The 10,730-nt window shown below is 29.7% G+C and overlaps 1 long non-coding RNA gene across 1 annotated transcript; it reads right to left on the bottom strand.

Moving 5' to 3' along the window:
• Window positions 1–2,111: 2,111 nt before the first annotated feature.
• Window positions 2,112–4,115, bottom strand: LOC142320896 (uncharacterized). The gene is made up of 2 exons (XR_012755501.1): window positions 3,955–4,115; window positions 2,112–2,428 (listed from the first exon to the last, which is right to left on the bottom strand). It is a non-coding gene; the product is annotated as an uncharacterized LOC142320896 (long non-coding RNA).
• Between the last annotated feature and the right edge of the window lie 6,615 nt (window positions 4,116–10,730).

Below are 10,730 nucleotides of genomic sequence, written 5' to 3'. Positions count from 1 at the left end.
TGCGGGAGGAGAGACGGTTGGACGTGCCCCGGATTACTGATCCTGTCTGGATTCTCCAGTCAGCCGCCTCCCACAACTCGAGCCGGGGAGTCAGGTACTGCCTGACCCACGATACCGACATCCCAGGGCTCGTATGTAGCAGTAAGGGCTCCGATACCTTTACCCATAGAACAATTCCTTCAAGGCCCGAAGTGACTGACTCACACTAGACGGCGCAAGACTTCGGCAGAGCAAGGCTGATGGAAGAAACTGCCTGAATGTAGTGCAGAGCCGGCTTATATAGTGTGTACGGAGCCGCTGAATCATCTGGAGCCGAGAGCATCCGAAAGGAGCTGTATGTACTGTACGAAACTGAGTGCAGCCAACACGAGCCGAGTGTGAACTGATAGAAAGAACTTTAAAATTTAAAGTCATTCTTAAATAAATCTTTAATAACATGCTGCACCGATTCTGAATAGACAGTACTGTTTGCGATTGCGTCTAGTCAACCTCAGTCTACTTATGGAATTCTCGCGTGCTGAAAAGACATGGTTACCCTCAGTAAAACCGTAGATGAAGTAGTGATGCACCGGATTCTGGCCCATTGCGGTATCAATAGAAATGAACAAGCGGATCGCCTTGCGCGGGTGGGTGCATGCCAACCATAGCCCATCCTGCCTACTTCATTGCGTAGTACGAAACCAATAGTGTTGAGCGCTATCATGTAGAGAGCAAGAGCAGCAAATTTTAGAGATTGTGGTGACAAATGCTGGGCGTCAATATTCAACCCTAAAAACGACCTCCACTGACTCTACATAGAGCGGTAGCAGCGGCATGTTTTAGGCTAGCCACTGGACACGATTGAGTGACTGAAACTTCACAGTGCGTCCTATGTAATGTAGAAAAAATGATAGCTGATCATATATTCGTATGTCCGGCAACTTTACCTATGATAACTGATAACAGCCATGATGATACGGCAGCTGTATATTGGGCTGTGAGGAATAAAATGGCAGAAATGCCTACTCTGGCGTACAAAATTTATAATTGTTATAATTATAGAATAAATAATAAATTTGTTGAATGTTCATATTAAATATAAATGCTTGAAATAATGTTAATGTAAATACATGATACAATTATAAAAAATAACTTCAAAACAGTTTACAACAGGAGGTATTAAAGAAAATTTAGTAGACATTTTAGTACATGATGAATGTGGTACAGAGAATTCTATAAAATGTTTTAATTAATATTATTTAAAAATTCATCGAAAGAGTAATATTGCTTATATAATAAAAAAAAAAAAAAAATGTAATTGTATTTTAAATAAATTAGTGGGGAGATTTTTTAAAGCTTTGACAGTTTATTAAATATGGAAGTAGAATCATATTAAGTTGCTTTCTTGTAAGCGTTAGGTATTGTGTTGAGTTACATGAGAACATAAACGGCAATCTATCAACGCCTCTATAAACTATCTTATAATATTTCAGCTATACATTTATATTTGTTGACTTTATATTTAACTATTTGAAGTACCCGTTCTTCAGATTGGCAAATGCCGATGTTTTACGTCTTTTACAGATAAGAATACTTATAATAGTATCTGTAAAAATACTCACAGTGCTAGTGTAGAGTATTCCGTTTTATTTTTTTGTAGGGTATACCTCATAGTTACTAAGTGACCGACTTTTTTGAATCTAAAACCCGGGAACGTCTGATTAACTACCGGTAATGTTACTAACTCTAGTCGATCTGTGCAATGAACGGAGTAAATTAGTCGCGCGTAACGCAGATTTACCAGTAAATACAGGTAGATTTATACCTGAATATTTACGTACATGTTCTGCGTATAAAACCCAGATATTCCTAAGTACTGGTAAACGTGCTCCTCACTAAAGTTAGTGAGATGGTAAGGGTGATAGGCGATAAAATATACGGTTCACCGGAGAAGACAAACTATTTCTCTTACAATCTTTGCAAATGCATTAGGCGTACTCAAAAATTACCCAAAACGATCGAGGGTTTTATTCCCTCTAACGACGGCGGACAGCTCCCACATCCCGTTTCAGCTGCGGAATAACGTGTGGAAATAAAGAATGATAAAGGAATGAAAAGTAATAATATATATATATAATAATATTTTTGATATCAGATATCTTTATTATTCTTATTATTAGTAGTAGATATAATTTTCATAATGCATATTTTATTAAATATAATTTAATGTTTATTATTTTATTATACAAGGTAAGAGAAAATTGATATCGTGTAATAATCATCATTATTCTCTCAATAATCCGATGGTTATGGATTTTTTCTTCTTATTCATTTTTATTTTCTATTCTTAACTAAAGGATCGTTGTCTAGGATTGTATAATACAATTGCCATTTCTCTTGAATTATCGCATAACACTGCAGCGATCAAAATCACACAAAAAATGTATAACTGGAAAAGATAACGTATAAAATTAAAAAGTTTTATACTTATCACATTGTATATATATGTATATATATTTAATAATAGACATTACAAAAGAATTAACTTCAACTTTAAAGAATTCTTCCCAATCGTTATCGATATTAAAAAAGTGGGCTGCTGAATTTAAACATGGTCATACATTCAATCGGGTAAGAATTAACCCTCTACCATCAAAGAAATCACAAAAATCTACAATGACTTATTAAATGTTTGTCGACTAAATGTACGCGAGCTCGCTGACATTGCAGACTTTTTGATAGAACGTGTCCACAACGTTTTAAATGCCATGACTATGATTTACCTTGCTGTTCGATTTTGTCGCGTTTGTTAACAGTCAATGAAATACGCATTCAACTGAACACTTCTCAACAACGTTTAAACTTATTTAAATATGAACAGTGAATATCTGACTCCATATTCTGAATCAGATACCAAAATACATAGGAATTACAAAGAATTGATTATGTAAAAATTCATAGTTAACCAATGATATTGATTTTTCAAATAACCTAAAAATCACGTAAAGAATAAATTCATGGTAACAAAAGTTTGTTAATTTGAAACAAGTTGCGATCAATTTGATATTTTATAAAAAAAAATACAATTTTAAATATTCTCTTCATATTTGTATTTAAAGAAAATTTTAAATGAATATTTCTTATTTTTCTACTAAATATTATAAGAGTATATTTAATATTATTATCATTAATAGAAATAATTCCAAAACTATTTGGAATTTTGAAAGAAAGTATACCTCTAATATGGTGGAAGGTGTATAAGAAAGTTTTTTTGGATAGATGAATAGAAAATGTTACTTCACAGAAGACACTTGCGATGAAGAAATCCGTTATTAGTTGGGGATTTCCAGTTTTGCATCTAGAAGAAACTATTGGACCTGGTTCATTTTTATCGTATGCTGTACAGCAAATTTGTCCATGAATCCAGTATTCAAATTGTGTACCTTGTTCCTCAGTAAGGAAACAAAGATTGTTTGTGTGATCTAGATTCTTTATCTATCATCTAGTAAGCGACGTAAAGAAGTAAATTTAAGAGTAAAATTACGAAGTAATATTCTCTTGCGTCTCATTTTTATATGTAAAACATAGGTTTATATTATAAATAATATACATAGTCTAATTCCAGATTTTTATTCTACGCGCACTATTAGCATACAATAGTCCTTGAATGATTCTACTGAACCGCAAAAATAAAAAATAAAAATTATTATTAATTTTAAACTTGTATTTTAACAGAATGGGGATCTATGAAAACAGCTAAAAATCTATTAATATTATTGTAATAATACTTCTTTAAGAAGATAAAAATAATTGTAAATATTATTTCTATATGTCTAATAAAATTAGACAAGTAGATGAGGGTTTTTTATTTTTATTATTTTTTTTTTAATTAATATTTTTAATAATTATTAAATAATTAACGTATATAAAGAATTATAATAATTTGCTGTTAATGTAAATATACTACTAACTTACTTTTATTGAAAATCTCATGTTTCAAATTGAGAGAAAATACTTTAAACGTAATAAGTTAATAAGACAACTTAATAAGCTTAATTAAACTACTCGACTGAGCCGTTCTGTGTAATCGGTAACATTTATATAAAAACAGACTACGGGATGATGATACAACTTTGTTGATTCATCATCTCTCCCCACTACTATCATATTTTATATTACTGCAGTAGGGTGAAAAAAAGTAAAAATAAATAAAATGGTGTTATAATCTTTAATTTTTTTACTCACCTCGTTTAATGTTTCTTGTCCAAATATATACAATTGCAATTAAACAATACCTTTACGTTTTTCTAATTTGTAAACAAACTGAATAATAACATATTGCACCATAAGGCATTGCCATAAGAGTACGTGAACGAATGACCTGCCGTTACAAGCGCGACTTTGTATTCATAAAGTAGTTTAAAATCGATGTCAGTCATTCGGCTCGATCATTTTATTTCTATTATTAATTATTATAGTCGAATTTGTGTTCCGTTGATTATCCCATGGTATTAAAAAAAATCGCAAAATCCCGCGTAGATCCCAGAATATTCTTCTTTGCATTGTGTTCTCTTCACAGAAGACTATGCACTACGTTCTAGGGACACCGTTTTTACAAAACCGATCTGGAAAAGTTTTGAATTAGATTTCTCGCGTCGCTGTTTGTTAATATTAAGATCTTAAAGTATAATTCGTCCATCATATCGACTCATACTTGACTGTTCAGATTCCATGTGTGCCTTGTAGGCACACCCTACTCAGATACCCTGTTGTTCATGAGTTACAGTCTATTATTTCTGAATTGATTCGGTAACAGGTGTGAGCTTATGCTGGATCTCCAACCATATTGGAATTTCAGGCAATGAGCGTGTTGATCGTGCTGCAAAAAGGTCTTGTTTGCAGCCTCCTTTCCCTAATCGCACTGTTTTTGACGATCTTGTCTGTTTTCTGAAGAGGCTGGTTCGTTATGAGTGGCAAATCAGTTGAAATGCTACCATCAACAATAAACTTCGTTCGTCACCGTGGAGCTATTCAAGCACGACCTAATATCCAAAATACCTTACCAAACAATGTGACGATGTTATCAAATGTTTTACGATTTGTGAAGGTTGTGGATCTGTATTTATTTATTTGATAATTCATATAATGTTTTCCTATAATGTTAAAACTTTCGTAAAGTTTTTGTTGTTTTAACTTACTTTTTTAATATTGTATTCCATTTTGATTTTATTTCGATCTTTAGCATTTTACATAAACATTTTTCATCTGTGATGTGTATATTATTGTGGTATAATTTCTAAGTTAATTTTTAATATTTAATTATTTACTGTATTAATATTGGGTCCGGACACTGAAAACGACAATTCGTTGCGCGCCTAGGGAACTAAGCTGTTACATCTTAATTGAATCGTTCTCGTCGTCATTGTACAAACATCCAGAATCGAATCCTGGATATATGAGAGGAATTCTGGGAAGGTGAGACGAAGATTTAGTTGTTGTATCTGACGGTAATCATCGATCCGTAAACAATGATAGTGATGAGAGATTTATTTCCAGCGCTGATGATTGAAAATGAATCAATCATCGAAATATTTTTAAACGATAAAGTTTGCCCATTATGCTGGAGGAGAGTCATATTTATGTCATATATATGAATTATATTCATTATATATATATTTATTTTTGATTCTAATTGATATTGTTTGTTTCAGTTATTGTAACGATGCCTCAAATGAGTAATGAAATATTAAACAAATATTCTTAAAAAGTGTTAATATTAAAATAAAAAAGAATTATTCTAATACGATTTGAAAGTGAAAAATATTTATAGAGGTTTGAAAAAATTCACCTAAGAAATATTTGTCGCATTTGGAGTACTTGTCGGAGAATCCGTTCTCTGAAAAAGATTGTTCTGGCAAATACAGTATTAGACTCGATGCGGAAAACCCTATCAGTTTATGTTCGAAATGCGATTTCGCTTTCGACTAGAAACTAATTTTCCAATACTGTTTAAGTGACTTCCAAATTAATCCAGAATGCGTTGCCGCCAAAGTGATTAACAATCGTTATAGATTTTTTGAAGACGGTAATGTATTCGACTCGTTATAAAAACGCAACGAGATTAGCAGAGAAACTTCCAAGTATTGATGACCCGGTAGAAACGGGATTTTATTTCACTGGCGTGTTAGATTCATATGCGGGTCGAAATTTTCAAGCGAATGAACGAAGATTACCCGTTTAAAGGAGCACAAAAGACCGTTGACGAATTGCATGCTGATGAAGGCCGAGCGTAACGTAAGTTTGTTTCTTCTATTCATACGCACGCACGCGAATGTATATGCGGCACATCAGCAAAACTGTATTTTGTTGTTTATTATTTTCATATGTTTACATATTTTTTAAGAAAAATTATTTCATGTTCTTTATTATACAATACCAATGGAAATACATGTAGTAACAGAAAAAAAATGAAACTCAATTAATAGAAAAATTTTATAAATAAGTTTTGTTCAGTACTCTATTTGATATCTATTAGAAAAACTTAAAATAAAATTAAAAAATTCATGAGTACACAGATTTCACTAGCAGGTAAGACCTAAGTTTCACCCAGAAAATTTTGATAAAAAGATATGTTTTCTATTAATTGATGATTTATTTGATATGATTTTGGTTGAAAAAAGACTTAGTTGGAAGTTATAACTGGTATAAATTCATTGCTGAGAGAGAAATTTTATTTAAAATTTAATTAGCGTAAAGCAAAAGTAATGAAACTGTATAGGATGTTTTATAGTTAAATAATTCAAAAATAGAGAGACATAAGCCAAAACAGATTTTATAGGGAAAAGAAATCTCTATGTAGATTTACATATTGAAAGAAATTCTTTTTATGAAATTTAGTGCTTTATAGTAGTAAAACATGGTCAGTTGGTCATGTTTTACTCCCATAAAGTATAGAAAACAATTCAAAAAAATTACAATGAAATTTTTAAGAAAATTATACTGATATCAAAAAAGGTATGATATGGCATTACTATTATCAAAATATGTTATTAATTTAGAATTTGTTTACAAAAAAAATACATGTTAAATATATGTAATGTACAATAATAGATAATAAACAATGTTTAAGGGTTCCATATAATAAGCAAAAAATAAAAAAAATTGTTACAAAACTCTTACCAGCTCGATTCCATTTATTAAACAACGAATAATCATAAGAAGTGAATTATTCCTGTAAATGTGATATATATTACAAATAGATGAAATTGCAATCACAATTTTATTGTAATTTAATTGGATATCACTGCGTTTTGTTAGATTACACTGGTCAACTTGATTTTTGTTTCACGAGAACCAATAGGTGTAATTAATACAGTTTTTATCCTATCTTCAAATATATATTCAGAATTTCTCCATCACCCACAGATTTTTATGTTAATTTTTAAAAATATTTTAAAACATTTTTTTCATCTAGGAGTAAAAGCTCCAAGAACATTGTAAATACGATGGAACAAAATGAGCCACCTCAAAGGTTAGCGTTACTACTGTTGTGCATGTTCAGACGTGTACAAACGTGGTCTAGTGTAGCATACATTCATCAAAACAATGCCAGTTGTGAGATAGTAGTGAAGTAGTGAACTTGTCATTGTGAATGCTTTATGTGTCTGAATTATTGTGCATTACATATTTACAACTTTATTTATTTTAATTAGTTGTTAGTTACAAAAGTTTCCTCAAATTAGTGGTACAAAAATTAAAGAAGGAATATTTGTGAATCCACAAATATGATCACTAATGCATAATAAAAAGTTTGAGGAACTATTGAATCCACTGGAGAAAGCAGCTTGGCAAGCATTCAAAAATGTTACTCAAAGTTTTTTGGGAAACCGAAAGGCGGAAAATTACTGTGATATTGTCAACGCTCTTATAATATCTTATAAAAATTTGGTTATAATATGTCCTTAAAAGTACACTGCCTGCACTCGCACCTAGATTTCTTCCTGGAAAATCTTGGCGCAGTAAGCGATGAACACGGGGAACACTTTCATCAGGAGATTTCAGCTATGGAAAAGAGATATTAAGACAAATGGAATCGTAATATGCTAGCCGATTATTGTCGGAACATCATGAGGGATGCCCCCTACAGGTGAAATATAGCAGAAAATCATCATTTTTTACTTTATGTGAGTGAAATATTTGGATATTGTACAGTTAAGAATGCAGAAAGTATTAAAATGATTGAAATTATAAATGCTAGTCTTTCAGAAACCTTGCATCATATATGAATTAAAGAAAAACTACTATCGTAATCATATATTTTTCTTCATGAAAAAAAAAAATTTGTAAAAGATTTGTAAATCCACCTTTTTGAGGAAAAGTGGCATATTCAATTTCCGTGGTTCATCAAATAGAAGAAAAAAACGTTGTGTAACAAAATTCAAGGAATTTTTTGAAAGTATTCTTTATTAAAAATCTAATTGAACTGAAAAATAATGTTTTCATGATTATTTTTTTTTTTTTTCCCACTTTCAATTCACTCTTAGATAACGTCATGTTTAGAACTGTAAACATAGTTTATTGACTACGCTGTGCTGTCCAATTCTGCGAACTTTTACCGGTGAAGTTCTAACGTACTTCGTAATGTATGGATGAGTTTTAAATATTTTATTATGGGGAAAATGCTGAGAAATGAAAATTGTAACAACTGAAGAGGTTTTTCGTTAAACTGGGAAATACATTCGAGCAGAATTTTATTGTATAAGAAAGAAAAGGATTCAACTCATCTTCGGCTAATGTATTTGATTTCAAGAAACTTTTGAGGGTAAAACAATAAAGAAACATTAAGATTAGGATGTTTGAAACAGATAATTTAAAACTGTAGTTCAACATAGAATAGAAAGGAATGGAGAAATGTAGCATCAAACACTCAAATGAACGATTATCAAATTAGAAGGTACAATACATTCTTCAAAACTCACATTTTTTGTGTACTTATTTATTGACTATATTATAACAATATACTTGGTAACATTATTAAATATAAATACTTTCAAAAACAACAATAATTTAGATGTCTATTTTTGTATGTAATTAAAATTTCCTTATGTTTTATAGAGTTCTTTTTTTTATAAATATGACTGAAAATAGCAAAAAGTAACATCAAGTAAACTATCAAGAATATGAAATAAATAATTTTTATTGACTAGTAATGCATTCCAAATCTGTAAATGCCATAAGTTATCTTTCATAAAGCTAATTTAGCTGATTAGATTTTAACATTTTTGTTTTATATTTTGATTTAATGTCTTATAATGTTATTATGTCATAATTCACATTAAACAAAATAAAGCATTCTCATTTCATTGTTATAAAATAAAAGTTCATAGAACTCCTTTTCATAAAAAAATAAAAATAATTAGATATAATAAATATCCTAAGTTAGATGGTAGAAATTTTTGAGAAGATATATTTTTAACACTTCTTGGTTTCACATCTAGAACATCTCAGGGATTAAAATTCTGAAAATTAATGGATGTGAAGTAAATGTGAAATACCAAAGACCTTTCCATTACATACGATTGGCATTTATGGATTACTATGGTCAATGCTATTTAAATTTTTAAATAATTTCAAAATAACTGAAAAACATGAACAAATAACTTATAAATACAATTGCCAATGGTGCAGAGAACTGAAGCTGCTACATGAGCCTTTTAGTAATTTTATTGATTCCCTTTTTAGGGATTTTATTGAAGTAAGAAAGGGAATTTTCAGTTTAAAAAAAATATTAAATTGCTTGATTTCATTTGAAAACATATTGTGTGAATTAATAATGAAAAATATTGTACAATTTTTTGGCGGGCAGTACATGGTTAATCCCAACTTTGTTTATTCTATTTGTAATATCAAAATGTTTCTTTCTATAAATGTAATAAACTTGTTATTTTGTTACTGCCATGTTTCCCATCTGTTTGTCATACACCTATAGTTAACTACTGTACCAGAATTTAAAATTATAATAGTTATACCAGTAGTTAAATCTGTTATCCATACAGGAATTTCTAGTTACAAAGGTTGTTTCTGATTTAAATAAACTTAACCTTGATTAATTGTAGGAGATTGAATAATTTTAAGCTATTATTTTATATTTAAGAAAGTTGGAAAAGTTTATGGCAATTAATAATATCATTATTTATGTTACATAAAAGAAAAAACTAATTTTCTTTAGAATTTCTACCATGGTTTTAAGACAGTTCAATTTTAAAATAAATATGGCAAAAAATTAATTATGGTAATTTGAAACATTTTTTAAATTATTGGTAAGGTGGGTTACCTTTTTCTTTTTTTTGTGTTATATAAAAAAAGTGAAATTGAAATTTTCTTTCTTTAATTATTTGTAACATTAACATTTAGGTGATATTATGCAATCAATACCATGGTAGCTAAATAAGTAAAACTATATAATAAAAATAATTTAAAATAAAGTTTCCATCATGTCATTTTTATTTTCTTGTAATAATTATTATTTTTTACAATTAATCAGTCTCTGTGGGCAGACCATAAATGACTTTTAACATTTTTTAAATTTCTTTGATAATAAACAATTGAAAAAATACAATAAAAAGTATCACCGAGTGGTTCACAGTTATATTTATAATAAATATTTTTTTTTTTTTAGCAATACATAACTTACAATTTGTAGAATTTATAATACATAAAATAAACTTCTGTGATCTGCAGAAAAAAATCTC

The sequence above is a fragment of the Lycorma delicatula genome, chromosome 3, assembly GCF_047948215.1.
Source record: "Lycorma delicatula isolate Av1 chromosome 3, ASM4794821v1, whole genome shotgun sequence".
NCBI classification, from domain to species: domain Eukaryota; kingdom Metazoa; phylum Arthropoda; class Insecta; order Hemiptera; family Fulgoridae; genus Lycorma; species Lycorma delicatula.
This window is presented reverse-complemented; position numbering and strand designations above follow the sequence as displayed.